This window comes from Pyxicephalus adspersus, chromosome 8, assembly GCF_032062135.1.
Source record: "Pyxicephalus adspersus chromosome 8, UCB_Pads_2.0, whole genome shotgun sequence".
Taxonomy (NCBI): Eukaryota; Metazoa; Chordata; class Amphibia; order Anura; family Pyxicephalidae; genus Pyxicephalus; species Pyxicephalus adspersus.
This window is the reverse complement of record NC_092865.1, coordinates 74,290,510-74,298,814: the sequence shown is the minus strand read 5'-3', so window position 1 is coordinate 74,298,814 and position 8,305 is coordinate 74,290,510.

Genomic DNA, 8,305 nt, shown 5'->3' with positions numbered 1-8,305 from the left:
ATCGGGTAAGTATGTTACCGGTTTTATTTATTTTTAAAACTTGCATTCACCGTATAGGACGCACCCACTTTTCCCCCCCAGTTTTGGGGAAGAAAAAGTGTGTCTTATACGCTGAAAAATACGGTATAATGTTAGCCATGCAGTCTGTAACAAAGGAGCCGCTCTCTTTTTAGGCAATAAAGTACCCTGCAATGCCCCCGGTGAAGGTGTTGTGAACAACAGCTGTCTAAAAGGGCTGCTAAGCGAGCCAAAAGATTCGTCGCGTGAGCCCCTTTTTAAGTTGTCAAGAAGTTCTCTTGTTCTTGTATTAGCAATCACCATAGAGGGAACGTTCAGCCCTGCTATGGTGTCCATGAACAAATCCCAACCTTGAGGGCCTTTAGCTTTAGGTACATTATGACTCTGTGTAGCAGTACGGATCAGGTCAATGATAGATTTTTCAAAAGAAAATGATGGTGTAAAATATATATTAACTGCCGTGGATATACTATCAAAATTTGAGTGGGTGTCAGGACTAGCCAATAAAACAGTGGCTGCCGCTTTTAAGCAAGAATTTATTATAAGTGGTTGGACACCCAGGAAACTTCGAATTTAGGCGATACGACACATCGTTTAGTGTTACAAGGAATTTAGAGTGCCTGTTGTAACAACAGACCATATAACAGAGGTCTCGGCGGATGATGATTCAGTTTTAACAAAAGAGAATGACGCTTTATCTATACAGAAACATTTTTACCCAGATATTAAGGCGGGGTTTTACACGATGTTTGTTTATACTGATATAATTCAACATCAGCTTGTTGGTGATAGTTATGTACATCTTTTAAGAACTGTGAAGATTAATGGAAAAAATGGTGATGCCATTACGCAAAAGTATACTAGGCCTGACTATATATCTCTCTGCAAACAACACTTTGACACCATTACAATTTCGATACTATCAGATCAAGCTAAACCTGTTAAATTCAAATATGGAAAAACGATTGTTCGATTACACTTTAGACTGTGTGCGGCAACGACGTAATAAAAATGCTGTCCCAGAAAGTGTACGGCGACCCGGCTGCATATACTGATTATTACATAACGCAAGCTGGCCATGGTTTTGACGGTTTCCATGGCGATGAATTCATGCACGGCGCCAGCATCGCTGGACTATTTCAGGGTCTGTTCCGCAGGGTAGTTCCTCTGTTCAAGAAAGGTGTTACCCTTGTAAAACCGCATGTAAAAACAGCGGCTAGGAACATCGCCAGAGACGTTGTCGCCACAGCATCGTCAGCCGCTATGGATAGAATAAATAGACCTAAGCATTTAGCAGGAAGGCTCGGGTGTTCTACAAATTAGAAAAAAACAGCAGAAAAGAAAGCAAGGTCTTGACGGTGTCATCCTCCCCCGTTTATGAATAAAATAGCAACGTCTAAGAGGCGTCGGTGGCATAAAGCAAGAAACCGTTCGCCGGTTGACATCTTCTAATTGGCAGCTATGGCTTTCGTACATGATGCCTCTGCCGTGTATGCCAAATCAGAGTTGGATATCTTTCAAATACCACCCACGCAGACAAGTATTGAAAAATCGCTTTATGTAGAGGTACAGCTAATTGCGGCACTAGCAGACAATGCGCCGTTGGAGTTTTTCATCTCTGGGAACGGGGAATATTATTACGATCTAAATAATATGCTGTTATACCCCGTTTGCCGAATCGTTAACACTGATAACACCTCCAAACCTGATGGGTCCCGTGTTGGTCTTATTAATTACCCTATAGCTAGCCTTTTTAATCAGCTGGACATAACGCTGGGTGACACATTGATTTCACGAAGTGACAAACTTTATAGGTATAGAGCGTATATCGAATCCCTAATAAATTATAATTCACAAACTTTAGCCACTCAATTCACAGCCAAATTATTCTATAAAGATACCGCTGGTCATCATGATGACCGGGCTCTTGATGGGCGTAATGACGGCTTCATCAAGAGATCGCAATATACGGTACGTTCCAGAAGCGTTGAATTAATGGGCCCCATTTACGCCGATATATTTAATCAACCGAAGCTGATACTGAATGGATTAAATCTAAAAATATAGCTGACTAGAAACAAAGACTCTTTCTGCCTTATGTCTGCTGAAGGTACCCAATTTAAAGTACAAATACAACACGCCTCCCTGTATGTCAAAAGAGTTCAAGTATCGCCCGCTGTAAGAATAGGCTACAGTCGCGCTCTGTTAACAGCTAATGCAAAGTACTCGGTCGATTGAGCATCTCTTAAAGTGTATAGTATTCCTGTTGGAACATGCATATCGAACCACAAAAACCTCTTTCTCGGAAACATTCCAAAAACTGTAATACTAGCATTTGTGGACAACGACTCGTTTTCGGGTATTTACCAGAGAAATCCATTGTGCCTCAACCACTACAATGTAAATGATTCCGCCTTATAATTGGATGGACAGCAGATACCTGCAAGACCGTTTCAACCTAATTTTCAAGGTGCTTCAGCTGTTCGCGAATATATGGCTCTCGTACATATTTCGGGGAAGCAAAAGGCTGACAACGCTTTATCGGTGGATCGTTCAGAATTTTTGAATGGTTACACTTTATTCGCTTTTCATTTATCGCCTGATCAAGAACCTGGTGGACATTCCTCTCTAGTAAAAACCAGGAATCTCCGGGCTGAAATTAGATTTGCGGAACCTACGCAAAACACTAATAACATGATTGTTTATTCAATTCATGAGAATATTATTGAAATAAATAACAGAAGAGAAGTATTGTACGATTTTCAATAAAATTTATAACTATGAAATTACCAGCGTTATTAAATCAGACTTTCATGCCCGGTGCATCTTTAAAGGTGTATTTCCATGTGATTTATGTCATTAAGTCATTGACAGACCGGCGGCCTATATTGTAAACACGGATAAATCGCATCAGCAGGGAAAGCACTGGATTTTAATTATATTATGTACAAATGATTCGTCTATTTTTTTTGATAGTTATGGAATATCACCTGAAAATGAAATATTTCCTGATGAATGAAATGCAATTTTTATCGTGAAATTCTAAGATTATAAGATATTAAAACAAGCAAATACAGGACGCAATTACTGCATCTATATCTTACATTGCATTGCTAAAGGGATGCCTTTTGAAAATGTATTAAAAACATTCACGAACGATTTTAGAAAAAATGACCGCATTGTACGTGACTATGTAGTAAAGCGAATGAAACAATTATGTCTGCTTTGTTGTAATTACAATCAAACATGCATACCCTACTGTGATAATAAATAGATGTAACATTGAGCAACATAAATAAAGATAATTTGTTTTGAACACATGAGACGCCTTTTATTTTATTTACAGTATTAAAACATAATGGTAAATTGTTTTAAAATCCCCTGGACATGCCTGGAAATGACTGGACATGCCAGGACATGTCTGGTCAATAGGCGATAAATATGTGGAGAGTGATTGGAATATAGGCAGGGTAGGGGGGAGGGCAGTAGGCTGGAGATGGGATGGATTAAACATAATCGTAAATTGTTTTAAAATCCCCTGGACATGCCAGGACATGTCTGGTCAATAGACGATAAATGGGTGGAGAGTGATTGGAATATAGGCGGGGTAGGGGGGAGGGCGGTAGGCTGGAGATGGGATGGATGTGGGACGGACTTGGGAGGGGCATGGGAGGGATTATGGGTGGAATGGGCGGGGAAAGGGCCGTGCCGACCTGTCACTTTTAGTTTGACGAAAAGTACATACGCTTTACTACTGACGGAGTCATTTCTTCACTTTATTTTCGTTTTCAGGTCTGGCTGTAAACGCTCTGCCTCGATCAGAACTTATGACATACAGAGCAGAGTCTTAACATTCCAATCTTACCTACATATTTATCAGAATAATTGCAGTCTGTTTGGGTTGCGTTGTACTGAATAATGTTTAAATTGGACCTAAACTCAACCTTTTTTACTTTACATAGAAGGGTAGAAAACCCTTGTAAAAAACCCTTCTAAATAAAGAAAAAAATAAAAAACATTTTTTATTATTAAATGCAACACCCTTTTTAAAAATACAAAGTGCAACTTTGCCTCTGTAAAGCTGCGTACACACTTGCAATTTTTGTCGTTGGAAAGGATCTTTCACGATCCTTTCCAACGACAAGGGAGTGCACACGGCAGATTTTCGCCCGATAATTGGCCGATGCCGATTATCGGGCGATAAAAATCTGACGTGTGTACGTAGCTTAAGTCTTGATCCCAGAAGGCTTAGACTGCTCCTTCTGTGCATGCTCCAATCTGGAAAATGCGCAGAAGGGGCATCTTTTCCTCCCAGGGGAAAGAGATGCCAATCTCATGTATACGCTGTGAGATCGGCTCCCTTTTTTTCCCCTTCCCAGTGGTTACGTCACCAATCTCACATAAAAATAAGCTAGCCTCACTGTTAGGATATGTTGAAGGACCTTTAGTTCTAGAAGAACCACCTGATTGACACATGGGCCCTGATTTATCAATGAAATGCGCGTATGTACGTGCCGGTGGGCAAGCTTTATTACCCCGAGTTAGACCAGAGTTCTAGTAAAGTCACTTGCCGGTTTCCTGCAGAAATGAGCAAAGATCTAGAATACGCCAATTAATTAATTTTCAGATGCGCAATTCAGGAGGAGATGTTAAACTCAATGGTGCGGTGATAGCAACTGATTAGCGCACACTTGCGCCCTGTTCTGTGCACATCTCCAGTCCACCTTACATTTCAGTTTTTAATCCTTAATGCTTGATGTTTTTTTGTGTAAGTGCTACTTTTTTATTTTACAATCAACTCTATCACAAACTTGCTTCATTTATAGTTAGTTACATTTGTTCCAGTTGTTGTTTTGATACTTTTTCTTTTGGTTGCAACACTGCAAACTAATTTCAAGACAGTTGCTGTTTTTAGCCTTGCAAACAATTCAGAGAAAGGAACAGGTTAAAAACAATCATAATTGACTTTTTAACCACCTGGGCGTTTCATGCAGCCAGCATAAAGGACACACACGCAGGATCAGATATCTGGAGCTGTCTTATAAACGGGTGAGTGTCTTATTTTAATTATTTTTTTAAAAATCGGGGGTGGCTTACTTAATGGGGATGTCCTAAAATCGGGGAAACACGGTAGCATGCTATTCTGTCATTGAGCATGCCATCCCCCCTGTGTAGACATGGTTTAAAGGTGGCCTGAAACTTGGCTAGTTTCCAAAGCAACTGCTTAGGCAATAGCAAAGAAATTTCTTGCTGAAGTAGTCTGTAGTTTCAAAATACCAGAAGTAATTAAGCCATACATTTTAGTAGATGAATTGGCAGCAATTTAAAATGCCTTAGGCAATGCTCAAGTTTTTAAGAATAGGTTGAGTAAAATATCTGAAAAGGTTAGTTAAACTGGACAGTTGTATTTTATTCTGTGAGTACAGCACCACAAGGTCAATATAAACTATCCCCTTATGAAATACTTCAGCTCCAAAAAGGGGTCATACCATCTTCAACAATTGCTTGATATCCAACATCGGCTACCCAGGTGAGCAAGGAGACCATTCTGATGCTTAGACATTAGAATAGGTAGTAGAAATCCTAGGTGTGGGGTTAATATCCTGGTAAAACAATTTAAGTTCAAATTAAGAAGAGCAATAAAGCAGTAGCAGTCTTCTCTTTATGGTAGACTTGGATATTGATATGCCTACTTCCTGGAGAGTGTTGTTCACTTGGTTGGCTGTTGTGAAGGGGTTTCTTATCACCACAGAAATGATTCTGCGATCATCCACCATTGTTGTCTCCCGTGGACGTTCAGGTCTTTTGGCGTTGTTTTCACCAGTGCTTTGTTTCTGTCTCATGATGTACCAAATTGTAAATTTTGCCACTCCTAATATTGTAGCAATTTCTAGGATTGTCTTTTGCAGCCCAAAGATGGCTTTGTTTCACCTGCCTGGAGAGCTTCTTATACTGCATGTTGTCTGTTCACAGCAAAATCTTCCACAAGCACACAAGCATTTTATCTGCCTAATTGATAATGACATAACGAAGGAATTGCCCACACCGGCCCATGAAATAGCCTTTGAGTCAATTGTCCAATTACTTTTGAGCCCCTGAAATGAAGTGATTGTGTTAAAAAAAAAGTTCCTCACTTTTTATGCAATCTTTTTGTTCAACCCACTGAATTAAAGCTGAAAGTCTGCAGTTCAAATGCATCCGAGTTGTTTAATTTGAAATTGATTGTGGTAATGCACAGAACCAAAATTAGAAAAAAGTTGTCTCTGTCCAAATATTTATGGACCTAACTGTAGGGATAATCGACTAAAAGTCTCCATCACTTATTCCATGGTGATTGATCCAGGAAGGGGAGGTAGCAGTGAAGTGAAGCTCTTTGTCCATCTTAAGAACTATGGACAGTAGTATACAATTCTGTATAAAAGTCACTTAAAACGTACCTAAACTCAACACTTTCACTTTATATAAATGTGTAGACAACCCTTACATGTAAAGGGAAAATGTTTTTTTTTACTTTTTTAACTGCAACACTCTTTATTTTTTTTTTAAATAAAAGGGTGCAGCACCTCCCCTTTCAGTCTTACTAAATTGGAGAGCAGAGCCTCCCCGGATACCTACGTCATGCATCCTGGGAGGCTCTGGGTGCTCCTTCTGCACATGCCCTAATCCCGGACATGTGCAGAAGGAGCATTTTTCTATTAAGGGAAAGAGATGCCGATCTCACGCAAGTGCGGTGAGATCGGCTCCCTTTTTTTTCCTTTTTACAGCGGGCTATGTCACCCGATCTCCTGCCCGACCTGCGCAATGCGAGATGAGGTGACTTGCCAAGAAGCCCCACGAAGAAGAAGGAAGTGAAGATTGAAGATCGCCGCACCCAGCGCTTCCTCAGTGCCGGGATGAAGAGGATAACGTGGGGGCAGATTGCGGGAAGGACCAGTGCCATCGAGGGACCTGCAGGATTGCAGGAAAGGTAAATGTCATTTCTTTGTTTTCAGTTTAGTTTTGCTTTAATATATGAGCAATATATTAAGCAAATAATATGCAGTCCTCCAAAACAGTATGAATTGCAAAAATGCAAAAGTAAGAAACCACACTAAGTGAGCACTTCTAAAGTCAGAATGACATGACCCATTTACAGGGCTGCTCAGCGCACTCTGTGTGACTCACTTTCCCTACTCACATTCCTCTGGGCACAATTATTGCAGACCTCTGACGTCTTCTGAGTATTTTATACTCGATGGTCGTTCCTGCCTTTATCGAACATACAAAATTTTTTAAAATCAAATCAAATAATCATCAAATTGCTGAAGAAACCCTTAGCACCCCCTGGAGGAACTTTAGGGTTTCTATTGAAGGAAAGGGCGCCGCCATCTTCTATCTGTTCTTCTTCCTAGTTTTTTTTCCATCTACATCACCCAATCTCGTGCCTGTGCCGGGTGACGTAGATGGAAAAATTTGCCAATCTCACTTCACATGCATGAGATTGGCAATTTCATTCCCTTTTGGTGAAAGGGCTCCTGGCCATGCACAGAAGAAGCAGCCAAGAGCCTCCTGGGATGAGTGACGTAGGTATCGCAGGAGGCTCTGCGCTCCCATTCTTTCGTGATCCCCTAGGTGATTAAGACTTAAGGGTGCTGCACTTTTTTTTTGAAAAAGGGTGTTGCACTTAAAAACCACCCACAAACAAACAGAATTTTTACCTTACATAAAAGGGTTGACCACCCTTTTATGTAAAGTGAAAAATTTGAGTTTAGGTACACTTTAATTCTCACAGATCTGCTGTATTTTTTTCTCCATGGACTCCCTGCATTTTTTCAGCTGGTTGACTTGGTACTCAGCAAGCTGGTTAACAAGTTCAGTAAAAGCTACAAGAATATAAATATGTGTAAATAATAGCTATATGATAAAATCTTATCTCACTGTCTCCACTGTCTTACATAGCATCTTACAAGTAGCATTTATAGAACAGAAGAACAGTGTCAAAGCATGAAGTTCTACTGAGGATGCAGTTTTTGGACTCTGCAGCATATAAACACCACCAGGTAAAAAAGAAACATTCATATACACAATTAATGCATATAATGCCCTCAATAATGCCTGACACCAAGAACATGGCGCGCACTGACCGTGCTTGTAATCCCGCCCCGCCTACTCCTCCTGCACAGCATCTCGGGATTTGTAGTAGTTGGGGGAATTACGAAAAGGCGTTTTTTTTCTTTTTGCTACTTTAAATCCCACAATCCTGTGCGGGCGCAGCCGTTGTCGGCAAGTGTGCTAGTTAGAGAAAAAG